This window comes from Corythoichthys intestinalis, chromosome 19, assembly GCF_030265065.1.
Source record: "Corythoichthys intestinalis isolate RoL2023-P3 chromosome 19, ASM3026506v1, whole genome shotgun sequence".
Lineage (NCBI taxonomy): Eukaryota > Metazoa > Chordata > Actinopteri > Syngnathiformes > Syngnathidae > Corythoichthys > Corythoichthys intestinalis.
This window is the reverse complement of record NC_080413.1, coordinates 10,293,182-10,320,614: the sequence shown is the minus strand read 5'-3', so window position 1 is coordinate 10,320,614 and position 27,433 is coordinate 10,293,182. Positions and strand designations below refer to the sequence as shown.

Genomic DNA, 27,433 nt, shown 5'->3' with positions numbered 1-27,433 from the left:
ATTCGTAAATGAATAGCTTCTGGTTTTTGAAATGTAAATAAACCAATCTATTGTGATAAAACAACAAAATTGCAATAACTGCATTAACCATCAAAGTGAAGTCTAACTAACTGTAGTCTTGAAACAAATCTGAATAAAGAAAAACATTGCAATAAAATAATGCAAACTGGTTCAACTTGAGAGTAGCTGGGATCTGTCATGACAGAACATCGCTTCAATGATATCTGGCGCCATCTAGCGTCATGAATGGGTATAACGTCTAGACCGCGAATATAAGACGACCCCCACTTTTTCAGTCTTATTTCAATGCAAAAAAGCACCGTCTTATATACGGACCAATACGGTAATTAATTAGATTACTCACTACTGAAAAAAATAACGCCGTTAGTAACACTGTAATACACTAACGTCATTACTAACAACATTGGTAATGCGTTACATGTACTCCGTTACATTTACTTGAGTAACTTTTTGAGAAAACTGTACTTCTAAGAGTAGTTTTACAAAGCCATACTTTTTACTTTTACTTCAGTAGATTTGTGAAGAAAAAACGCTACTCTTACTCCGCTACTTTGGGCTACACAAGAGTCATTACATTTTTCCTCTTTATTCTACATATTAGATTTATTATTTTTGCTAATAGCTAGTAGCTCGAGTAATTTCACCAATGAGAGGTCGCAACAATAATCACATGACTTCATTAAACCAATCAGATGCAAGCTTGCCGTTCTATGATCACGCCAGCCTCTTCAATCACATGGCATCTTTATAACACTTAAAAATGAAGTACAGGGTGTTCCAAAATGTTTGACCCCATTTCGTTGGCCAATAATTTTGACAATTTTCATTGAAATGACCTAAATTTTCACAGCTTGTGTAGAAACGTTTTCAAGTTTTTGTGTGTAACGTTTGGCATTTCTATCTTTTCAGGATAAGAAATGCCGTTCACCTCAAGAGAAAAGGCATTTTGCATGTTAGAGTATGTTCTGACTCAGTCACCGAAGACAGTGCAGCTTGCCTTCTTCACAAATTTTGCAAAGAAGGCACCAACTACAAAACAAATTAGGACTTGGCACCAAAAATGTCAAGTTTGAGTTTCGAGATTGGCACGAGCTCGAATACCGACTCGACGTGTTCAGAGTCACAGACGGCACTTATATTGAACATTTATGAAAAATTGTCATAGAACCAACAAATATTTGTACTTTTCTTTGTAAATTTAACCAATACTAGTTTCATTAAGATCCATCAAGTAGTTTCTGAGATATGAGCATTTAGAATGGGGTCAACCATTTTGGAACACCCTGTATTTGACATAGAGCACTGCCCTCAACATGATTCGAAAGCGCGGATTTAAACCTCTCCCAGATTTTATTTGGCGCCGATTGACCACGGAAAAGCAGAGATATGATCCTTTTAATTTAATAATAGTAACAATGAAGGAACTATTCAAACGAGGAACTCTTTTCTCTACTAGAGGGCACTCATGCTTTTCGGACGAATAATGCTTGATTTCTGTCTTGTTTTGTTTTTCTCTCGCTGGAATTCAATGATTATTTTGGGGGGGGGGGCTTAAAGTGCGTGTGACACGAAAAAGCATGTTTATTTCATAATACACGCGGTATTTTATGCTCCTGAATGATATGGACCGCTTGGATGTGTGTGGAAGCGATCGCTATATTTATTTACTTTTTTTGAATCCCGCGCCATGAAAATGAGTGACTTACGGCTTTGGTCTTACATTGAGGAGGAGGGCGCTGTGACGTGTACGAGAGAAGGAGTCCTCTTCACTATACAGCCGTACTGTTGTGTATGAGGACTAATGATCAGCTGATTTTTCTGATTAATACGTTTATTTTTCGCATCACGCCAAACAAACGGCTGCAGAAAAATCTTGCTGTATGAGGGAGAGGCGTGTGCGCCTTTTTGGAGTTTCAAAAGGTTTCCATTCACCGTGGATATTGGCCAAAACAAGCCCTACTACTGTGGGACCATTGGACTTACGAGGAAGTGAGTAAACATCTTGTTTTGTATTATGTTAAATACGAATACAAAGTAAACACTACAAACTTTCTTTAAATAAAGGACTAATTACGTTTGATCATTGATAGGCCTGTAGCTCTCCTCATGCACATTAGCTGCACGTTAGCTGCACAACAACTGCAGCCGCCCTCCTCCGGGGAATGAGCTGTAAATTGCTCTCCGCCGGGCGGTTTGCCGATCCGCAAAGACAATCGACAACCCAGTCGTCATGTCAAATGATCCGGGCTAGTTATGTGTGATTTTCCGCTTCGAAGACTTTGAAACATCACTCGGTTCGGGTTAGCATGTCGGCTAGCTGTCACGCCTCTTGGTTTGTCGACAGTTTTGACCATTATGGAGTAATTTTGCCATGTCCTCTTGAATAAGTGCATTTTTATTATTTCATATTCCCTTTAGCACAAGACTGTTATTTGTCATGACCATGACATTTATTTAGCAGTTGGGGAAAAATACTTGGATAAAAAGAATATCCTGTAAAAATATTGGAGTAGAGAGACTGAAACAATGACATTTTGCGGCTCTCTTCGTCGCGTTTTCCTCGTTCTGAATAATTCCCCCTCAATGAGCTGTATAGTAAAACCGATGAGCCCAGTCTCCCGCTGACGTCATCCACCTGTTGGGGACGCTTGAGCCCTATAATGGTAGGCATGGCTAACCGGCAGATTAAAAGACTAATTTCTCGTCATCTGCGCTTTGCTAAATTGTTGTATATAGTCGAATCGTCTCAAAATATGATTCTAATTCACATAATAATGCTATTTAAGACTTTTTTTCTCCTGTTGTATGCTCTTTAATGTGGTTACGTAATGGGTTATTGTACAGTGCCATTATAACAACAGTTCGTAAAAAAATAATAATAAAAAAATACCAATAAAATTCAAACATTGGAAGCAGTTACTCACAATGTTACTCATTACTTCAGTATTCTTTTGAATGGATACTTTTTTTTTACTTGTACTTGAGTACATTTTTTTGGATGACTACTTTTACTAGTACTTGAGTAACATTATTTTGAAGTAGCGCTACTCTTACTTAAGTGAAATGTTCGGCTACTCTACCCACCAATGCTGATATACTTGCATTACATTATAGAGTTCTGTAAAGGTCATGACCAGTCTACACAAACACGCACAAGAGTCTAGGCTTGTCATGAGTTGTGGCTGCATGCCACACCACCAGAGTCTAGACCTGGCGAGTCCAGCCGAGCCAGAACCTCAAGAACAAGATGAGAACACCGCATGGTTGAAAGCAGAAGTTCATAATTGTGGTCAAATGTTGTTGGCAATATGAGACTCGATGATTTTTGAAGCGACGCGAGGCCAAATGTTTCCATCATTGTGGCTTTCTGGTCCGTCAACAATTGCACGGTTGGAAGTTTTGTGCCATATTGAACTTAGGACGACAGCCTCTGGCTTTGCTTTTCCTTCATAGTTTGCGAAACAGTAAACCGGTCAAGGTCAAGGACATGGTGTGGCAGTAAGAAGCGTGTGAAGTACATTTTAGTTTTGCGGTGTACTGTGAGATTTATCCAATGACAATTGGGTGCCTTGGGTGCACAAAGATTGGGAAACACCGCTGTAATGAATCCTATTATTTCCTAAATGCGTCCCTTGGAGGGCTTTATCGGAATAGACTTGACTTGCCAAAGAATGACTCAATAAACGGGGAGCAAATGAGCAAATAATAGTGTGGGAATGTGCTAAACAAAGAAGACTGTTCAGTTCCATGCCCTGAATAGAAGGCGTTAAAAAGATCATTTTTTTGAACGCTCCCATGCAGTTCATTGAACAGCTCGGCTCATTCCGTCCTTCCATTGATGAAAAGATAGATGGTATTCCGAGATGGAATTTCTTTGGCCTCTGACTCACCGCGTGTGTTACTCCCTCCCTCGCCTCGCTTCTTCTGTATCCTCCCCCCTCCTCCTCCACTTGTCCTTGCCAGTGTTCCCGCCGTTGTAACCGTATCCAGCACTCAAGACGCCTCAAGGACGACCGGACGGCCGCCCACCATTGCCGACCGTGTTCAGAAATAGAGCGCTTACCTTCTGCAGCTAAAATAGATGCCAGCCTTAATAAATGACTCACACGCTCTTTTGGTAACATTTGTGGCACGCTTATTCAGGCAGGTGTTTTCCCGCAATGCAACTATTTTGTCAGCACATTTTACAGAGCCAAGCCCTCTCCTTTTCCTTCTGAGCTTATTGGATGCTAGCCCTCAAAATATTTGAAGAAGAAGAAGAAAAAAAAAAGAAAAACACTCAAACATTAGGTTAAAAAAATATATATGGCAGAAAACACTGACAAGGCTGAAAAAGCAGTTTCTGCTCTTGCACCCCTTTTTAAAATAAACTTCTGTATTTTAAGCCAAAAGAACTGTTGTGTTTGATAGAACAATATGTCTATATGCTGCCATAGCGGATTCATGGCGCAGTAAGCCCCCGAACTATTTTTAATTTGTCCGTTTTGCCCTGGAAACCCCCGTTTACAGATGTCGCGCAACCGCTTTTGTTTCAACCCAGGCATAAAACCAAGGTAATTAATTATGTTTATTATTCAAAATGTCTATCGTTTTCAGCTTAGAATCATTAATTGATGTCTAATATTTAGTTTAAAAAAAAGACTTTAAAAAATTTATTCACTCACATATTTGAAACTTTTTAAAAAATTTCGTCACAATGAAAAAATTGGCGTCTGTAAAAAAAGTCACAGATGTCTACCTCATAACTAAAGATGTCCCGATCGATCGGGTCCGATCACGTCATTTTCAAAGTATCGGAATCGGCCAAAAAATATCGGACATGCCTTTTTAAATTTTTTTTTTTTTTTTTTTTTTCAGTAAATCGTTTTCTAATTGTATTTAATATGTTACACTCATCCAGAGTCTTTAGGCTTAAGGTAGGGTTATCAAATTTATCCCGTGAATTTTGTTAAAAATTTCACGTTAAGATGTTTAACGCAATTAATGCATGCGCTGCATGACCCACTCACACATTGTCGCGTTCAATCTGTGATGGCGCCGTTTTACCTATATATAGAGCTAAAAGGCAGCGTAAAATGAGTAGAGTGAATTTTGGCAGCCTTTGGAGCCTTTTTTAAATCCGCTAAAGCCTTACAATCTCTCTCCCTATGATTAGAAATATCGTGGGAAGCAATGTGGGGAAGAAAGGTAGTAATTCATCTTTTTCTTAACACCCTATGTTATTTCCCAACGCAGAGAAGATATATCAATTGGTACCACTACGCACAGTCATGGTTGCACTTCCCATCATGCATTTGGGCAGAAGTTAAATGGCTACAGTATCATTTACTGAAAGCTCAACAAATACACTAGATGGCAATATATAGTCACAATATAAAAAGTCACATTTATCCTTTAAGAATTACAAGTCCTTCTATCCGTGGATCTCTCTCACAGAAAGAATGTTAATAATGTAAATGTCATCTTGAGGATTTATTGTCATAATAAACAAATACAGTACTTATGTACTGTATGTTGAATGTATATATTCGTCCGAGTTTTATTCATTTTTTTCTTAATGCATTGCCAAAATGTATATGATCGGGAAAAATTATCGGGAATGATTGGAATTAAATCGGGAGCAAAACAAAAAAAAGCAATCTGATTGGGAAATATCGGGATCGGCAGATACTCAAACTAAAACGATCGGGATCGGATCGGGAGCAAAAAAACATGATCGGAACAACCCTACTCATAACTATCAATTAATTGTATTTTTTTCGTCACTGTTGCATTTTCCCCAATATTTTAGATGATGAATATTCGATCCAAACAGAAAAATTGAAAAATAACATTTAAAAGGGTAAATATATGAAAAAGAAAATCTCGACCACTCCTTGTTGTCTGCGATTTCTGCATCGTGACCCTTGTTATATCAAAATGTTTCACCCATAAAATCCCCCCCAAAATCCAGCTGTAGCTATCACAGCTGTGTCTTGACAATCAGTGATACATGCTACATGGAGTTTTTGGATCGAAATAATGTAAGCACGCGATAATATCTCGTTAAAACCATGGCGTCTTTAATTCTGCTCTCGCCTCCAGTTAGGGTTTTGCTGTTTAAATGTTTTTTTTTTTGTTTTTTTTTTTTTTTTTTAAATGCCCTCCTGTTCAAAATTTTTCTTCCCCCAGAAAAATGAGATTTTAAGCTTTCCAATGATGTATCACACATGCATATCGGACAATTTTGAAAGTTGGCCAAACTGGGGGTCTCAGAGCGGAACTTCAAGTCACCTGAGTGTTTTCCACCATATACAGTATATACCGTAATTTTCGGACTATAAACCACTACTTTTTTCCTTCATTTTGAATCATGCGGTTTATAGACCAGTGCGGCTTATTTGTTGATTTATTTGGGTTAGTAGGTAACATTTTATTTGACAGCGGCATCATATGACCGTCTTAATTATGACATGGCACTATCATAGGCATTACTGAATGCTTAGGACAGATATCTTATTATGTCACTAAGTCCATTTATGTCCAGCTCGGATCTTTTTCATCCATTCAAAAGTGAGATCATTTGCCGGATAACACTAAATGATAAGCTTATAAGCATTCATTAATGCTTATCACAGTGTCATGTCATAGTTATGATTGTCTAATGACAGTCTTATGGCGCCACTGTCAAATAAAGTGTTACCAAATGCGATAACTAGCAATAAAATGAAACAACTGGAACAGTAACTGAAGAAACAATTAGCGCAGAACATGAATTTTGATGGTTATTTACATCTTTAGTCTGCAATGCATGCTAGGAGGCATGTTGGACAACAACAGTGTTGACAGAAGCGGTTTATCTATGAACAAATGCCGTTTTCATGTCAAATTTGGTGGGTGGTGGCTTACAGTCAGGTGCGCGCTATAGTCCAAAAATTACGGTATTAAGCTCCACCCCTCAAATAAAAAAACAAATATCAAACAAAAAGAAGTACAATTTTTCAAACGATTACTTGAAAATGATCACATATTACTGTGGATGAAAAATGCAAATCAATATTGCATACTATTTTAACTAATATCAGACAAAAATATGACATAATAAAATATTAGACAGACAATTCAAGCATTTATTTTATTGAAAAAAACACAAATACAAAAAATATAAAGAACTTACCACAAAAAAATAAATAAAATGATTTTAATATAAAAAATAAATAAAATGATTTTGATCAGGCATCTGTGTGGGCAACTGTGGCCGCCACTGACTGACGGTAGGACTCCGGAAAGACCCTACAGCCGCTTGAAGGCAGGCTGCTACAGGAAGCTTCAGGCTTGCCTGTTTTGTAAATATTGTAAGATTTTTTTTTTTTTTTCATGAAAGAATATGCAATGTTACTTTAGCCTTTTAAGGTGTTTACTGAGTGATCCTTACACTCTAAATGTAACTCATAGCATTAGCGTATCATTCGCGTTAGCATTAGCTTTAGCATGGCGAGCATCCTCTCAAACGCACTGTGGAGTGTGTATAATTATTTGGTAGAACTAGACACCGAATTAATCCTTTAAGTCTCAGGTCATCATTGTAAATTTGAAGCTGTTGAAGCAATTTAAAAAAAAAAAGCCTTTCATAATCAACGTGCATGTAAAAAAAGTATATCGGCCTTAAATATTGGCTTACAAAATCTGCTTTGGATATCAGCAATCAGCTAAAAAAAATTTTTTGTTATCACCATCGGCATTTGAAAATCCTGTGTCGATCAACCTCTAGAAATTACACTCCTAAATGTTTTTCTACATTGAAATATACAAACATTAAACAGAACCCAATATATGAAACTAAATTAAAAAAAAAAAAGAAAACCAAATATTACACAAACGTAGAAAATACTTGAAAACAAAATTACAATGTACGGATAAATATATGAGACAACTTAGGCCCAAAATAGTAATGAATACACAAATTATGGACAAAACGTTGTTGTAATAGAAATATTTGACAAAAATGCCTACAATAAAAAAACTCCACCTTTTAAAAATATCAATATTACCTAATTATTTTTGATTTGACAAAGACACAAATATATTTGATTTAAAAAATGCAACCGTTCTGTTAGCAGATTCCTAGAGCTACCTTCCCTCTTCGCTTCCTGATTGCTGCCGCCACCCTCCTCATGTCCTCTCTGGCTTCGCTTCCGGAGAATTGCATCACTTGTCTCCCCCTCCGCTCGGACCCTCTAATCACATATGGCACTCATGCACACGTACACGCACTCGTCACCCGTAATGTGGCTTCATGTGGAATGTTATGCTTGGTCGCTTTGCCGGCTTTTGGAGGCTTTCCCAGCTTTCCCATCTCTTTTTCTTCTTTTCCCAGCTTCCACCCCAATGGAGCCACGTTAACAGTCAATATAAATGACAGTGTAGTCATTGAAGGAGTGAGAAAATATAAAGGGATAACCTCTTTTTGTGACCCTCAACAAATTATTTAAAAATTATTAAAGACCAACCAAGGGGAATTCAAAAATTGGTTTCTACTATAGCTGCATTTTACATATCTAAATAGGGGTGTCACAATATATCATAAAGGTGCTATATCTCCATACTTTCTGGCCCAAAAGGTTATTGATATGCTCCCACTAAGAATAGATATTTTGTTTCAAAAAGGTGTCACTGTTTAAAAAAAATCTTCCATGCTACCAAAATCTTCCATTAAAATAGTGTCTACGTTAGGGTGACCAAACGTCCTCTTTTGCCCGGACAAGTCCTACTTTCACGTAGTATCCTCGTGGTCCGGGCGGGTTTTATAAATTCATAAAAATCCCCGGTTTTTATGATTTTTCATGGGACCAATTTGAGGAGAATCCCTCTGGCTGCTGGGTGGCAGCGCCTGGTGCCTGCCTGCAGTGACATGGCTCCTAGTAGTAGGGAGGGAAGTAGTTCTTCTTGTTTTTCTTGGCAGTTTACCCCTATCATGAGGCATTACCGCCATCTACTGGGTTGACGATTTGGCCACAAAGCTGAAGTTTTTTACGATAAATACGTATATAATGGCAACTGTTGACTTCTGTCAGAGCTTTGACTGTAAAATCCCGTTTGGTGTCGCATCGTTGCGCTGCAGATGATTGTAAACTTTTATAGCAAAGTTAGATTTTTGCCTCAGCTAGCTATCAGTAAGCTAAACCGAGCTAGGCATTATGGGAAACGTAGTTTTGAACTGCTACGTTTGGAAACATGCTGGTTGAATAGTTTGTCAGTTTATTTCGGTTTTTGTTGGTGTGCAATCTAGAACATTGAATGAGAATATCAATTGAATGTGAATAACAATTTGTCAAGGACAATTGTCGTGATAGTCATTTATAAAAATGTTTAGTTGGCACATAGCCTTCTGTGTGTATGTGTATTGACTAGACTACATTTCTATGGGTCTGCATTATATATTATACAAATGTACAGTATATACAGTATATATATATATATATATATATATATATTTTTTTTTTTTTTTTCAAAGTCATTATTTATTTTTATTTTTTTTCAAACTGCATTTTTCCATCCAGAGTGAGGGGGCACACTTTAAATATATTAAATATAGGCATCTTTGAGTGAACTTCGAGTAAAATTCAAGTATCTTGTCCTCTTTTTTGGAAATCAAAATATGGTCACCCAAATATACGTTAGCTCACTGGCTGCCATTGACTGCGCGAGACATCTAATTCATATTGACTGGACTGATGGTCTAGTGCTGTCAATGGCTCTGAAACTAGAGCCTTTATACCCAGTCTTTTTTTCCCTTCTTTTTGTTTTGACATTTTGTGGGCATTTGCAGGTGACTTAGTCTAGGTTCATACCGCAGGGATTGATGCACAATTCCAAGTTTTTTGTCACATTTGTTTTTTTTGCCGTACCCGTTCAGACTGCCTTTGTCCATTGAGCCCGTAAGTAACACACACGCGCACTAATTCGCAGTCCGAGATGCGCTGTGCAAACTGACCCGCATGCACAGCATTAAAACAAATGCTGGCTCAATGTCATTCTTGGTTGATCATATCAAAAAGGGGACACAAATAACAGACATAAATAATCCCCGTTTAGTCGTATATTCAAAGTTTATATGGCTTGATAGAACGCATTCTTCGAATGTGTGTGCGTGGTGCATGCACGTACATACATACAGTCAATTTGCCCTGACACCAAGCCATGTAAGCAATATTGAAATACAGTACTGCTCATTTACCACACGGAAAGAAAACCGAGCATTCTCAGGCTTGATACTCCAATTTTATTTTTTTTTCCTGACTGTTAGTCAAGCTCGCCTCTTCCCAGAAAGCCGAGTTCAAGCTAGGCGCTAACGCTACTGTACAGCTACATCGCTGCCTTCCTCTGTGCCGCTCGCTCTTTTCTGAAGTCATTGCTGCATAAATTCTGATTTGGGAGACTTGACAGCTCAAACTGCCGCCACATTCTGGAAAAATGTGGCCAAGATCGGATTTAAACCACATACAAAAGTGACCCAGATCGGATTTGAAATGGTCCACTTCACTGCAACTTGTCCCGTTCAGACCACCAAGTTAATGCCTCACTCACACAAAAAAAATCTGATTTGTGCATTAAGACCTGCAGTATGAACCTCGCCTTATTGTTCACTTTAGGGGATTTAACAGTTATCAATGGTATTTCACGTCATTTACCAGTTGATTTTCAGTCACTCCCTTTTCCTTTTGGGGCATTTCCATGTGACTTCCTGTTGATTATGTCACCTCCTATTCATTTGGGCACATTCTTGAACCACTTTCTTGTCAGTAACCCAAAATCGACAGGAAGTGACCTGAAAAAAGTGACCCTCTTTTCTACCTGTGTATAGTCCTTGGCCCCCGGCACGGGTCACTGGCTGAGTGCCGGTGGGTCAATGGGATGTGGCCCACTCCGGGTAGGAAGCCTGTCCTGCCCTGGGCTAGTGGCCTGTAGGGGTCTTGCGGTGTACCCTGTCGTTTGGCGGGTTGCAGGGGTGGCTAGTTGTTGGGGGCGGTCCCGTCATCCCTTCCTTGAAGGCCGGCTAATGGGGGCGCGGATGGTCTGGGGGACTACCTTGGGTCCTGGGGACGTGGAGATGGACCCTTTGCTGGAGCTGCGGGAGGAGGGATGGCTAGGGGGGTGGCCCTGGGGCGGCCCCCACGCAGCATTTCCACTTGTCTGCAGGACTATCACACATCTGATGGGATTCACGCATGACTGGGTGCAATTAGACCCACTCAAGTAGAGAGATTGTGCCAGGATTAGCGATAAGGCAGCGTTGAATAGGATGTCAACATATCCACACGTACAATTAATTCACATATCTGGGTTCTACACCTCACATTGCTGATTTGTGTACGCTCCACCCCGCCTAATCACATCTCTTTTTGAACCACCCTGCCTCCTCTTTCTCCTCGGCCCCCCACATGGTGTCCACGGGAAATACGATGAGCTAACGATGGCACCATTGCATTCATTGTATTTGTTGTTGTTGTTGGTTCTTCTCTTCTGTGTCTGTCTGTCTGTATGTGTTGATAATTCTTGTACCGCTTTATCATGAGTATTGTATCGCGTATCGTATCGTGAGGTCCCCAGAGGTTCCCACCCCTATGTCTAAATATGATTGCTGAATCCATGTGCAAAGACTGATAACGTTGCAGTACTTAATTATAAAGACCAAAAAGTTAAACTGTTTTTCACTATCTCAGCTTTCCTTGAAAAAAAAAAACAGTGGCCTCAATGACACACTTGGGCACTGGCATGAGTCAGTCCTCCCCCTCATTATGTGAACTTGAGTGCCTTTGTTTGCATCAGCGGTCATTCGGCGCAATTGCAACGTACAGTTAGCTCGCCAGTTATGCTTATACGGTATGTCAAAAATGTATGCTGTATTAAGAGTGCCTCATTGTTAGCCATGACTGTGCATGCAGAGAAGCAGACTTAGCTTTTTGTGTTCTGTAGCTGTAAGTGTAAAATGGAAATTTTTTACGTCCCATCCTATCCTTTCGCACAGGGTCGGCAAACTAATGGAAAGCCAGCATTCAACAAGCAGTTCAAGCTGAGTTTGTCACCCATTCAACTTTTTTTTGGTGTGACAACCAAAGCAAATATCTTCCTTCCTGCGGCGAAGACAACCGCAGCCACGTTGTTAACCCTAGAATGCACCGACTGGGCTCTTGTGAAACGTGGCGGAGCTCCAGCTCTGGTCTTGTGTAATAATAACAGGGAGCTTTTGCTGCACGAAAGGGATGCCGGGGAAGTTGTGTGTGGATCAGTGAAGTGGAGAAAATGGTGGAAAATGTGAGTTGTACAAAGCTGGAGTGAGCTGTACTTCTTGGTAGAATGAGAAAGGTCTGTAGGTCATTTGATAAATTGGTGGATTAATCACAGGCAAGTTTCTTGGTGGGTAGGTTGTTTAGGAATGTGACTAGTAGTCAGCTACAGTAGGTCGGTCAGTTGGGGTTAGGTCAGTTGCTGGGTTGTTGTTAGCTAAATTGGTGGGATCATTATGGGTAAGTTGCTTGGTGGGTAGGTTGTTTAGGAAGATGACTGGGAGTTTGCTAAAGTAGGTCGGTCAGTTGGGGTTGGGTCAGTTGCTGGGTTGTTTTTAGCTCAGTTGAGCGGCTTGTAAATAGCTAGATGGGTAAATTGGTGTATTGTTGGTGGGTAGGTTATTGGTAGTCAGCTACAGTAGGTCGGTCAGGGTTAGGTCAGTTGCTGGGTTGTTTTTAGCTCTGTCATTTGGTTTGTAAATAGATAGGTAAATTGGTGGATCTGGCGGCACTGTGGCAGAGTGGTTAGCGCATCTTCCTCACAGTTCTGAGATCAAGGGTTCAATGCCGGGCTTCGGCTTGTGTGAAGTTTGTGGCAACTGATTCAGGTTGTACCCCGTCTACTGCCCATTCTTTGCTGGGATTGGCTCCAGCACCCCCGTGAGGATAAATGACTGAGAAAATGAATGAAATTGGTGGATTGATCATGGGTAAGTTGTTTATGACAGTGACTTGTAGGTAACTAAAGTAGTTCGGTCAGTTTGGGTTAGGTCAGTTGCTAAGTTGTTTTTAGCTCAGTTGATCAGTTTGTAAATAGGTAGATAAAATTGGTGGATTGATTATGGTTATGTAGTTTGGTAGGTAGGTTGTTTAGGAAGATGACTGGTAGTTAGCTACAGAAGGTCAGTCAGCTGGGGTTAGGTCAGTTGCTGGATTGTTGTTAGCTCAGTCAATCAGTTTGTAAATAGTTAGATAAATTGGTGGATTGATGGTGGGTAGTTTCTTGGTGGGTAGTTTGTTTAGGAAGGTGAATAGTAGTCAGCTGCAGTAAGTCAGTCAGTTGGGGTTAAGACAGTTGCTGGGTTGTTTTTAGCTCAGTCGATCGGTTTGTAAATAAAAAGGTAAATTGGTGGATTTATGGTGGGTAGGTTATTTAGGAAGGTAATTGGTCGTCAGCTACAGTAGGTCGGTCAGATGAGGTTAGGTCAGTTGCTGGGTTGTTATTAGCTTAGATGATCACTTTGTAAATAGTTAGATAGGTAAATTGGTGGATTGATGGTGGGAAGGTTTTTTTAGGAAGGTGACTGGTAGTCAGCTACAGTAGGTCGGTCAGTTGGGGTTAGGTCAATTGCTAAGTTGTTATTAGCTCAGGTGATCAGTTTGTAAATACAGTAGATAGGTCAAAAGACATTTTGATTTGGAACCTCCTCGGAAAAACTTCTCAGGAATCTATCAGTTGATATTTAGGATCATTTTTGGAATTCAACATGTGTATAATGATCTTCAGGATTCTGCTATGTGGGAATTTTGTCAGTGTCTGTGTTGTAAGAAGTGATATTATGCCGTATGAGATAATGAGTTACATATTTCCCTTTTGTTGATACAATTTATGCTCCTGCTTCTAGTTAGGCGCAAGTAACATTAAAACAAACTCCAGATTCCAGAGCTAATTTGCAAATTCAGCTTCGGTAGCCTTGTTTTTTTCTCTCTCTTTTCCGAGGGATTTAATAGCGAAAACCCATGCGTAGAATTCTAAGGAGTAAACCCCCGAGCTGAGCAAATCGCCCGTGGGGACGAGAGATTTCAAAGAGATTACCGGCGTGCCTTTTAAAGCGGCCGAGGGAAGTGACTCCCAATTAAATAAACGGCATTCGCGGTTTCGCGAGAAGGCCGCTTGTTGACTCAACGGCTCAAGGCGAATTGCTTTTCATCAAGTCAAATATACAGCGTCTCAATATACAGTGTCAAATGGACTCCCACACGTTTGCTTTGGATCTATTTTCTTTGGCGGGGACCACACGTGGGTGAAAGCGAAGCATCCCGCAACTTCATATTGAGGATTGTCAGTGGATATTTGATCCTACTGTAAAATTAAATACATGGAATATTCAGTTTCTCAGCCTATTTGGGCATTCATTGGTTCTCAAACCCATAGTCTAGCGATCTGTCAGTGTGTATGGGGTCAGTGAATCATAGCTTGGGAGTGCATAAAGATAATTTCTTCTCTGTCCACTCGAGGACATTGCACAAAACATTGATAGTGCTACAAAAAAACAAAAAAATCTATATAAAAGATGAATAAATTCTATCTGACAGGCTTGCAAAAGCTTTGACATGGGCAGTTTTACTCGGACAACCACCAGTGTCTCTCAGATTGTTGATGTCCATCCGAATATGACCAAAAATGGTGTGGGGAGAGCAAGTAGGAGCATGTGGTCGTGGGAGGTGGGTTGGCAAGACACACGACTGACACGTTTACACAGAGGAGCGAGACAACTATGCAAGTTGTGAAATGAACAAGATAGAACTGATGTGAGCTATTAGACCAATGCAGTGATTAAAAGACAGTTGCAGTAAAACTCAGTTATTTCACCTACTCTTTAATTGGTAGGTAGATCGATAAGACCTTGGTCCTGGAATTAAACAACGTTCTTCTTCAGATTTAACACAGAGCCCAGTTCATCTTGCAAGATTTAGCTCTGCATCCCTCTTCTCCTTTGTATGTCAGAGGTGTTTTAGGGGTCACCTTGACTCAAACAATACAGCGGTGCAAAACAGCAAGGTCAGGGAGCCCCAATCTTTCTGTCTGCCGACTCGTCACCTAAGAGGCAATGTTCCCTCTGTAGTTGTGACCCAGAGGCCCACTCGAGCTTTGTGTACACAAAGACCACCACTCGGACCTCAGATGGTGCCTCGTTTGAGAGAAAGAAAAAAACATCATGTTCTAGTCAGGCCGAGTTGCCATGGAAACGCAGCATCGCCGTGGCAGACTCTTTCCGCGGGGATCTTTGTCTGTCTGTCTCATCAGGGATCCTCGCATCAGTGATGTTGTACATCGCCAGTCGATGACTCACCAGCGTCAATTTCAAATTCACTGGACGCTGCATTTGGTGCACCTGCATCATACATTGACATCTGGTATGTATTTTATTGTGGTCATAGGTTCTTTTTTACTAAAAGAAGTCTAAAACATGACAAGAACAAATTTATATCACCTAGCATACAATATTTTCTACGTCAAAGTTAATAAGATATTCAACAAGAATTTTTTCATCTTAGAAATACTAGTTTACTTAGTTACTTTAGCCAGTCAATCAATATTTAGGTAGGTGGATGCTTTTGAGTTCAGTTGGTAGGTAAGTGTAATATTTGGTCATTAAATAGGTACTGCAGGTTGGTCAGTCATTAGGTGACTGGATCCCTCCATTATCTACCGCTTAATCCGGGGTTGGGTCGCGGTGGCAGAAGCTTTAACAGGGAAGCCCAGACTTCCTTCTCCCCAGCCACTTAAGCCAGCTCCTCCGGCGGAATCCCAAGGTGTTCCCAAGCCAGCCAAGAGACGTAGTTTCTCCAGCATGTCCTAGGTCGTCCCAGGGGCCTCCCGCCAGCGAGACATGCCCAGAACACCTCTCCATGGAGGCGTCCAGGAGGCATCCGAACAAGGTGTCCAAGCCACCTCAGCTGGCTCCTCTCAACATGGAAGAGTAGCGACTCAACCCCGAGTCCCTCCTGGATGACCGGGCTACAGAGACCCTGCGGAGGAAACTAATTTCGGCTGCTTGTATCCGGGATCTTGTTCTTTCGGTCATGATCCACAGCTCATGACCATTGGTGAGGGTAGGAAAGTAAATCGAGCGCTTGCCTTTTTGGCTCAGCTCCTTCTTCATCACAACGGACCGCTACAGAGTCTGCATCACTGCAGTGCAGACGCTGCACCGATCCGCCTGTCGATCTCTTACTCCCTCCTACCCTCTGTCGTGAACAGGGCCCAGAGACACTTGAAAGTTGAAATCCTCCACTTGGGGCAGAATCTCATCCCCGAACCGGAGAGGGCATGCCACCGTTTTACGACTGAGGACCATGGTTCTCGCATTTGAGGGTGCTGATCTTCATCCCAACTGCTTCACACCCTGCTGCGAACCGCTCCAGTGACAGTTGGAGATCTAGGCTTGATGAAGCTAACAGCACAACATCGTTTGAAAAAAGCAGAGAAGCAATGCTGAGGCCGGCCACCAGACGCTCGCCTTGAGCCCCACTTCCAGGCCTGAGGTGAGTGGATAACTATTAGAAACATTATTTGCCAGTCTGTAGGTCGTTGATGTTTCTATAGATGATTGGATAAATTGTCAGTGCGATGGTTGGCAAGTTAGGTGGTGGTTCGGTAGATCTGAAGGTCTTTCTATAGATATGTCAGGTCGTTCAGTTCGTAGGTACAGTGCTCTCCATAATTATTACCACCCCTGAAAAAGATCATCTGACCAAAGCACACGGTCCCAGTTGAAGCCTGGGACCGTGTGTATTTTTGTGTGAGACCAAGATTGAGCTTTTTGGCAACAAACACTCTAAGTGGGTCTGGCGTGCCAGGAAAGATGCGCATGCTGAGGGGCTGTTTCGCTTCCAAAGGCCCTGGAAACCTTGTTAGGGTGCATGGCATCATGAAGGCTTTGAAATACCAGGACATTTTAAATTAAAATCTGTTGCCCTCTGCCCGAAAGCTGAAGATGGGTCGTCACTGGGTCTTTCAGCAAGACAATGACCCTAAACATATGGCCAAATCTACACAGAAATGGTTCACCAGACACAAAATCAAGCTCCTACCATGGCCATCTCAGTCCCCAGACCTTGTTTTGTTGGCAAAAGGGGGTTGTGCAAAGTATTAACACCAGGGGTGGTAATAATTGTGACACACATTATTTGATGTCAAATAATTTTTTCTTTATGTGGGATTTTTTTCCCCCACTGAATGAATGCACTTGTATTAAAGGTTGGATTTTTCTCTTTTTTTCCATTAAGGTCCCATATTATTTGAATTTAAAAAAATATTAGAAGCTAAAAAACACATCTTTTTCAGGGGTGCCAATAATTATGGAGGGCACTGTAGGTGGGCTGGTGGTTTGGAAGGTTGGCCAGTTCGGTTCGGTTGGTGTGTCATGAGGTTGGTGGGAATCTATGTGCAGTTTGCCAGTCATTAGGTTGGTTGAATGGTTGAGTGGTCAGTCCCAATTGGGAGGTTACATTGTAGGTGGTTAGATCCGTTGGTAAGGTTTGGTAGGTCTTGGTAGGTCAGTTTGGTCTTAGGAAGGAAAGCTTGACGGTTGGTAAGTACGGAGATAGTTTGGTCAGTTCAGTTGGTTGCTATAACTACAGTTTTCTTTTATTAGGTTGGTGTGTAGGTATGTGCAGTATGTCAGACAATTCGAAGGTCGGTAGGTTAATTGGTCAGTTCTGTCGGTCAGAAGAGTCGCTTCGTCTCATTATAGCACTCGACAAGTAAGTGCATCCGCCTACCAGGTTGGGCTTTGCATACCTAATGAGATGTGAAACCGTTGAAGCCCGCCTTCCAATTGAGCATGGAGGGGGTGTCCCAATATCCAATCAAACATCAGTTAACCAGAAAAGTCACAGAAAGCCGCCAGTTGCCAACAGCCTACCATTCTCATTGGAATTTCTTGCTCAGTGACGCACGGCTGATCACTTTTGAGCGTGCAACCTGGCGTATGACTCACCCGGCCAAGTCATGTGATCGCACGTGCAGCCCGGAGGTGGGGGTACAGGGGACGGCTTCCCTACCCCCCTCCCACTCGTCATAGCTCATTAGAAAAAGTACTTTTTGTGTTGCTCTCAAGAGTGGCAGCGTGAGGATTTTCCAGACGTGATGAGCGATGAGTCACAGAGACCCCGAGGAAGCTTGTCCAATTGAAGACATGTCGGCGTATTCAACGCAGAGCACATGTTGGGGTGTTTTGTTTTGTACAGTATATCCCTGTGGGAGTTATACAGTATGCATTCTGTGGGTTCCCCATGTAGAAACTAAGCTTAAGCCTAGATTGCTGAGTAGTTTGTGCGTTTCCATGTAATATTCTGGAATTTCTTATCAAATATATTTTCAATTAACCTACCGTGCATACAGAGAAAAGCATAGAAATTGTCGACACCATCAATCCGATGGGCTTTCCCGCTCCGTCAGAACATTAGTACCCCCCTCTCCAAAACGTAGCGCAACATGGTGACAACAAGGAGCAGATGTGTTGTGTCCGTGTCATTGCCTTCAAAGACAAAAAGCCCACAAACATCTGCTGCGCATGTGACAAAATTATGAAGAACATTATGAAATATTCATCTTGCAACAGCACCAAATGTGCTTTATTTTAGTTAATTATTCAGTAGCATTTTGTGGCAAATAGATGCTCATTTCTGGGTGATTTGCCACCCAATACGAAAGTTAATGGATTAAAGTGTTGTGAAGCAGCTCGTCAGCTGGTGTCCAAATACTTTTGTCCATACAATCGCTTTCGCTATTGTTATTTCTATGGTTGATTAAAGTTCCTATAAACACCATAAAAAAAGTCTTAAAAAGCATTATTATGTGAATTAAAATCATATTTTGAGACGAATAATTATAAGGCGATTAGACGATATACAGTGTATCACAAAAGTGAGTACACCCCTTGCATTTCTGCAGATAGTTAAGTATATCTTTTCATGGGACAACACTGACAAAATGACACTTTGACACAATGAAAAGTAGTCTGTGTGCTGCTTATATAAAAGAGTTCATTTATTTTCCCCTCAAAATAACTCAAAATATAGCCATTAATATCTAAACCCCTGACAACAAAAGTGAGTACACCCCTTAGAAACTACGTACATCCCTAAATGTCCGAATTGAGTACTGCTTGTCATTTTCCCTCCATAATGTCATGTGACTCGTTACAGGAGTGCTATCAGCATAGCTGCAGGGATTGAAGAGGTGGGGGACCAGCCTGTTAGTGCTCAGACCATACGCCGCACTCTACATCAAATTGGTGTGCATGGCTGTCACCCCAGGAGGAAACCTCTTCTGAAGATGGTACATAACAAAGCCCGCAAACAGTTTTCTGAAAACATGTCAACAAAGCACATGGATTACTGGAACCATGTCCTATGGTCTGATGAGATGGGCGGGCTTTCTTGATATACTTAAATATCTGCAAAATTTGCGAGGGGTGTACTCACTTTTGTGATGCACTATACAACAATTTGGCAAAGCGCAGATGACGAGAAATGAGTCCTTTAATCTGATGTTTAGCCCAGCCCCAATTGCTAAATAAAAATGGTATGGTCATGACAAATAACAGTCTTGTGCTGAATAGAATAAAACATATTAAAAATGCATTTATTCAGTACGACAGGGCAAAATTACTGCAAAATGGTCAAAACTGCCAACTTCTTAAAACCTCCCGAACGGTATTTTATGCACCTGAGTTAGTCCAGCTTTTGTCGTTTCCCTGCCCCGGCTTCAGAGACAGAGGAAAGAGTGCAAATAAAACAGGAGGCGTGACAGCTAGCCGACATGCTAACCCAAACCGAGCGGCTTTTCCAAGTCTTTTTCTCGCCTTTCAAAAACGAAAAATCACTCAAAACTACAACGACTAATGTCACACACGGCGGCGGGGTGATTGTCTTCACCGATAGGCCAGTCCCCGGCGGTGAGCAAGTTACAACTCGTCGTTCTGCTGCAGCCCAGGCGGGCGGGCAGTGCTCCTCGCCGGGGGAGAGAAGGGGAAACGTCGAAAATAGCGCATTCTCGGTGGAAAAACCGGTCGACGTCGGTGCGGGGGGCTGCTCGGGGCCAAGCCGAGGAGAGCGCTATGTGGTTGGGCATGCAAAGAGGACCAAGTGGGGTGTGCGACAAGCTGCCGGCGTCGGCTGTGTGGCCTTCTAGGTGGACGGGGAGTATTGTCACCCACAAAATGCAAGCCACCTCCTTATTAAAACGTTTGCCATGATCCCAGTATTTGACATACCGGTAATATAAAACTCGAAGCTTACTCACTTCCTTGTCTGTCCAATGGTTCCTCAGTTGTCGGACTTGTTTTGGCCATCACGGTGAGCAACGATCTTTTGGAAATCCAAAAAGCCTCACACCAATCTCCCTGGTGTAGCAACAAAAGCCTGCAGCACATTGGGCCAGCGTGATGCAAAAAAAACAACAACAAAAAACAAATTAATTCGCAAAATCAGCTGAATCCGCAGTTCTTCTGCATGCTATATAGTAATGGCTGTATTGTGAGATGGGGCCAGAAGTCATTCATTTTCATGGCACGGGATTAAAAAAATGTCATAGATATATGGATCGCTTCCACATACAGTGGGGCAAATAAGTATTTAGTCAACCACTAACTGTGCAAGTTCTCCCACTTGAAAATAGTAGAGAGGCCTGTAATTGTCAACATGGGTAAACCTCAACCATGAGAGACAGAATGTGGAAAAAAAAAAAACAGAAAATCACACTGTTTGATTTTTAAAGAATTTATTTGCAAATCATGGTTGAAAATAAGTATTTGGTCAATACCAAAAGGTCATCTCAATACTTTGTTATGTACCCTTTGTTGGCAATAACGGTGGCCAAACGTTTTCTGTAACTCTTCACAAGCTTTTCACACACTGTTGCTGGTATTTAGCCCATTCCTCCATGCAGATCTCCTCTAGAGCAGTGATGTTTCAGGGCTGTCGTTGGGCAACACGGACTTTCAACTCCCTCCACAGATTTTTTATGGGGTTGAGATCTGGAGACTGGCTAGGCCACTCCAGGACCTTGAAATGCTTCTTACGAAGCTACTTCTTTGTTGCCCTGGCTGTGTGTTTGGGATCATTGTCATGCTGAAAGACCCAGGCACGTCTCATCTTCAATGCCCTTGCTGATGGAAGGAGATTTTCACTCAAAATCTCTCGATACATGGTCCCATTCATTCTTTCCTTTACACAGATCAGTCGTCCTGGTCCCTAGGCAGAAAAACAGCCCCAAAGCATGATGTTTCCACTCCCATGTATCAGTATGGTGTTCTTCGGATGCATTTCAGTATTCTTTCTCCTCCAAACACGAAAAACCTGTGTCTCAACCAAAAAGTTCTATTTTGGTTTCATCTGACCATAACACATTCTCCCAGTCCTCTTCTGGATCATCCAAATGCTCTCTAGAGAACCGCAGATGGGCCTGGACGTGTACTTTCTTCAGCAGGGGGACACGTCTGGCAGTGCAGGATTTGAGTCCCTGGCGGGGCATTGTGTTACTGATAGTAGCCTTTGTTACTGTGGTCCCAGCTCTCTGTAGGTCAATCACTCGGTCCCCCCGTGTGGTTCTGGGATTTTTGCTCACCGTTCTTGTTGTCATTTTGACGCCACGGGTGAGATCTTGCATGTAGCACCAGATCGAGGGAGATTATAAGTGGTCTTGTATGTCTTCCATTTTCTAATAATTGCTCCCACAGTTGATTTCTTTACACCAAGCGTTTTACCTATTGCAGATTCAGTCTTCCTAGCCTGGTGCGGGTCAACAATTTTGTCTCTGGTGTCCTTCGACAGCTCTTTGGTCTTGGCCATAGTGGAGTTTGGAGTGTGACTGACTGAGGTTGTGGACAGGTGTCTTTTATACCGATAATGAGTTAAAACAGGTGCCATTAACAGGTAACGAGTGGAGCCTCGTTAGAAGAAGTTAGACTGCTTTTACAGCTAGAAATCTTGTTTGTAGGTGACCCAAAACTTATTTTCCACTCTAATTTGGGAATAAATTCTTTAAAAATCAAACAATGTGATTTTCTGTTTTTTTTTCTTTTTTCTCCACATTCTGTCTCTCATGTTTGAGGTTTACCCATGTTGACAATTACAGGCCTCTTTAAATCTTTTCAAGTAGGAGAACTTGCACAATTGGTGGTTGACTAAATACTTATTTGCCCCACTGTATTTACTAGTATTTATTTGCCTCTTCTAATAATGTTGTAGTTGCATTCAGTTATTGATCATTTGGCTCACTACGTACAAAATCTACGTACATTAAAACGTAACATGTCAGCAGGTTGCGCACGCAGCCTAGGGAGACGAGCGCATCATCTCCTCTATCCAAATCACCCCCTCAAACTGCACACCCAATCGAAGTGATGAAACTCGAACCCGGAGCCGGCGGCACCCGTAGAGAGAAAGGCCTTCTGATTGGTTACGTAAGCGCGCAATGGGAGCGCACGCACATACTGGCGCAGACCCCGGAGGCCCGTGTTTGCCTTTCCTGTAATCGGAGCATCCGTTCTCTGAAGGATGATGTAACCTGACGCCAGGCGAGCCAGTCGCTCAGACGTGCCCAAATGTAGGCTACTTGTGTGCAAATGTGTGCGCTTGCGCGCTTGCTTATATCGCCTTACATCACCTGTGACACTATTTACGAGCGATTGCGAAAGTCGGCGGGCAGAGATAAATCGGCCCCGCTGGTTCACGCTTTCCTTGCGTCACGCTGATTTTTTTCAAGGTCGGCAGCAGCGAAAAGTTTTGTGTTGGGGGCTCGTAAATCTTGTTTTCAGACATCCTTGCATCCTAACTTTGTGTCATTTTAAACAAAAGTTTATTTGTTTTGTTTTTTTCCCCCTTAATATTTGTATTTTATTTGAATATTTTTTTCTTATTTACTACTAATATTTTTTAAACTCATGTAATTTGTATCTGTGTATATTATAGTAACATTTGTGTATATTTCATCTAAAACTTTTGAGAATATTGTTTTGTAATAGTTTCGATATTTCAAATAACATTTTCGGAAACCAGCTATGTGTCCTTCACATCTGGCTGCCATTATACATATCGATGTGTACATGGCAGGGGCGTCACTAGACCTAATACAATACTGGAGCACAGCGGGGTACTGGCAAGCGAGCAAATATGTTTTTAGTATTTGTTTATCATTAAAAGTCAGAAATAGAGCATTAACCTATATATAAACAAATCAAAATAGTGTTTCTCAACTGTTCGGTTGTGACCTCAAAGTGGTTTATGTTGCCTAGGTGGGTTACCTAGCTTACCTCTCTCATTCCTCCTTGCTTATTCATCTTTGCTGCGAGCAAATAACTTTCTAATATCCATTTGCAAGAGTAATGCTGTTTGAGTCAAATTGAAATCAAAAAAATATTACTTGTTATAGGTTATACATAGGACTGCAGTAACCTATAAAATGCTTGTAAAACAGCTGGAAATTATGATGAGCACACATACAAAATTGTTACAGGTTATATCCCAAAGATAATTAACACAATTAATTCAGAATGAAGACAATTAATTCATCATGCAAGTTGATTCTATTCATTTTGTTTACAAACAAATAGCAATAAATATCATCAGTATTGATACAATTCAAATACTACATATAATTTTAAAGGGATCCACGGATAGAAAGATTTGTAGTTCTTAAAAGATAAACGTTATTATGAGATAAAATAATTTTGAAACCCATCTTGATGTTTTCATTTTTATACAATTTGTAAAATTATTTTAACTAGTAGGTCGCCATTGTTGTTGACGTCGCAGGGCGGTGACTCTCGCACTCCTCTATATAATAAACTGCTGTATTTTAGGCCAAAAGAAGTGTCTGGTAGAACAATATGGCTATATGCTTCCGTAGCAGATTCATGGCGCATTAGGTCCCCGAACTATTTTTAATCCGTCCGTTTTACCCTGAAAACCCCCGTTTACAGACGTCGCGCAACCACTTTTGTTTCAACCCAGCCATAAAAAGAAGGGAAGTAATTATATTTATTATTCAAAATGTCTGTCATTTTTAGCTTAGAATCATTTATTGATGTCTAATATTTCGTTTAAAAAAAAAAAAAAAGACTTTAAAAAATTATTTACTCGCATATTTTCAGTTTTAATCAAATTACATTACAATGAAAAATTTGGCGTCTGTAAAAAAGTCACGGATATCTACCTCATAACTATCACTTAATTGTATTTTTTTCGTTACTGTCGCATTTTTCCCAATATTTTAGACAATAAATAATCGATCCAAACAAAGAAAATTTGAAAAAAAAAAACGTTTAAAAGGGTTAATATATGAAAATGAAAATCTCGATTGCTCATTGACGTCTGCGATTTCTGCATCGCGACCCTTGTTATATTACCATGTTTCACCCATAAAATCCCGAAAAAACACAGCTGTGGCCATTCACATCTGTGTCTTGACACTCAATGATACTGTACATGCTATATGGAGGTTTTTGGATCGAAACAAGGTAAGGGCGCGATAATATCTCGTTAAAACCATGGCGTCTTTAATTCTGCTCTCGTGTGCTCTTGCCTCCAGTTAGGGTTTTGCTGTTTTAAAAATGTATATATTTTTTAAATTCCCTCCTGGTCAAAATGTTTCTTTCTTCAGAAAATCGACATTTTAAGCTTTCCAATGATGTAGCACACGTGCAAATCGGACAATTTTGAAATTTGGCCAATTTGGGGGTTTTAGAGCCAGTGGCGGACTTGGCAATTTTGGGGCCTAAGGCGAACATATCCAGGGGCCCACTTCATGGGTCAGGGGTTAAAGAGGTGAGAAGGGTGTGGAGGAAATATGTTCTGGTACACTAGGGCTGTCCTAAACGACAAATTTTCTCCTGATTAGTCAACCGACTAGTTTTACGTTTAATCCACTAATCTAATAATTTTCTTTTTTTTTTTTTTTACTAATTTAGCAATGAAATTTTTGTTGACACTTATTAATTCACAAAACTATTTTGGAAATTTAAATTCTTTATTAAAGTACAAATAATTATGTAAATAACAATAATTAATCACGAATAAATAATGAGGTTAAACGCTGATAGCATTTACTAGTGCAAAAGAATGGAAAGTAAACCGATTCAGAACACTGACTTTGCCTTTCCAACATTATTCAAAGCAATTCTTTAAAAAAAAAAAATTCTAGCAGTATCATTATAGCATACTACTATATATAATAGTAGTATAATAATTATAATAATTATTCATTGCCAATCATATTTGTCATTAAAGAGTGTCATTTGAAAGCTATTCTTAGTGTAGAATCTGTATTATGTAGTATTTAGTCTACATATTATAATACTAATTCTTAAGTATGTGGGATTAACTCCGGAAATCATTATTTATATGACTAACATGGCGTGCTTTTGCTGTTAACTAGCTGTTGAGTGTTCTTGTATGACTGCTTGGAACTGTACTACATTGTTTCGCCACAGGGTGTGCTGTCGTGTATTTTATATTCGGTGTGAAGAAGAAGAAGAAGAAAGTTAAAAGCGACATTCGAGACCTGTTTTCAACTTCTCCCTCACTGCACTTTGGCTCTCATAGAGTGCACGTTCGCTCATGTGTTCGAAATAAACGATAGGCGACGTGCAAAGTTGCAAGTGAGCTGTAAAAATAGCGAGCTTAGTGGCGTGAAAAACCGCGGGAGAGCTAAGTGAAGCTAACGAACAGCTAAGTGATGCTAAACAGCGCTAAATGAAGCTAAGCGACTGATACTCAGTCCGTCATCATGAAACAGTCTGTTGTCGTGAGTGTGTGTGTGTGTGTGTGTGGGGGGGGGGGGATAATATAAATGCAGCATTCAAATGGATTTCTTTTTTGTTTTGTTATTTGTTTGTTTGGTATGCTGACATAATTATACATGATGAATAGTTGGGGGTGCTGCTGGCTCCGGAGGCCCAAGCCGTTGCTTGTTGGGCCAAGGGCAGCTGGTTGGAGGCCCCCTACTGGTTTGGGGCCTAAGGCGATCGTCTACTTCGCCTGAATAGTAGATCCGCCTATGCTCAGAGCGGAACTTCAAGTCCCCTAAGTGTTTTCTGCCATATATATATATTTTTTTTTTTAATCGATGAAATTTATACTGGGGCACTGCAGATCAATACTGGGGCACATGCCCCAGTGAAATATTTCTGGCGAAGCCCACGATACATGCCCTGTGAATGTACCTGGCCCAGTCATTTTTTGGCCATCTTCCAAAGTGTCAATATGCAGCATGGCTTATAGTTTAACAGTATATGTTGCAACACGCGGGCAGTATGAAAATAACAGCATGTGCCTCCAAATAAGTCAAGAGTGAAGCACGTAACACTTAATGGCGGTGTCTACCAGCTTTGCGGGTTTCCTCTACACGTGACCCATTTGCCGAAGGACTGGCGTTTCCCTCCCGCTCTCGCCGTCTTCCCTCGCTCTGCTGCCGTTGCCATGCCAACGCCGCCGCTGGCAAGGCAAATAGATGAGGACTCACTAGCTTTTTATCAATGCTGGGTTGGTTCTCTTCCATGCTTGTTTATGGATTAATAATTGGAAAATATTTTTTGCTCAAAAAGCTGGCTGACGGGTTCATTGAAACATTCAGGTGTTTGAGACTTTTCATGTTGTTTGTCTTTGACTTTTTTAATTTTGCCACTACAGTAACTAACGAGCAGTCAAGCTTTGTCCACGTGCAACCAAATTTAGCCTAGTTTAACTCAGCCTGCTGTTGCGTGAATTAATCTAGTTTGGGCACAACACAAACGTTTGACTTCACACTCTCACGTTTATTCGCAGGGAATTTGTAAGACCGAATTGCACAAGTCAAACCAAGTCTTGTGACAGGCTTATACCTAAGCGAACCCAATTTCAAGTCATTTGAGGTCATTTCATTTCGAAAGAAAAGCCGGACTTTACCCCGCTGTTATTAAATAGCTTGTCTATTTGCACTTATTCTTGTTGACTTACTTACGACTATATGTACAGTGGCTGGTGGGGTTGGATATATTAAACATAGATAGAGTACAAGCCAGGACAATGAAACTGGAGGCAAAGCTGAAAGCCGATAACTCATCCATACGACCAACCTCACCCATCTACTAATGCTTCAGTCCATTTCATCCCACCCATGTGTACGCGAGAATAGATGGCTACTGAGTTTCTCCTCCACGCCGCTGTCTTTCTCCCGGACGCCTGTCGCATTTGTGTAATTTACGATGCTTTCTGCCACTCACTACGCTCTTACAGTTGAGACCGCAGTGTGATAGTAATACTGTTATGTTACAGGAAGAGATGCTCCTAAATGGAAGCTCAAAAAGGCTCATACAGTTGTATGAAAAAGTATCTGAACCTTTTGGAATTTTTCACATTTTTGCATAAAATCACCA

At 41.0% G+C, this 27,433-nt stretch overlaps 1 protein-coding gene across 7 annotated transcripts in view; it reads left to right on the top strand.

Annotated features, from left to right (window-relative positions):
* Window positions 1–27,433, top strand: part of trib2 (tribbles pseudokinase 2) — a 101,979-nt gene that overhangs the window by 10,191 nt on the left and 64,355 nt on the right. Inside the window, exons 1-2 of one of the 7 annotated variants that reach the window (XM_057822512.1) lie at window positions 16,335–16,556; window positions 19,224–19,356. The exons of 5 other annotated variants lie outside the window; for them this stretch is intronic. The gene's annotated coding sequence lies outside the window, so the exon portion shown is untranslated. Of the gene's footprint in view, window positions 1–16,334; window positions 16,557–19,223; window positions 19,357–27,433 lie in introns of those variants that run through there. One more of the 7 variants, XM_057822508.1, reaches the window with a different exon arrangement.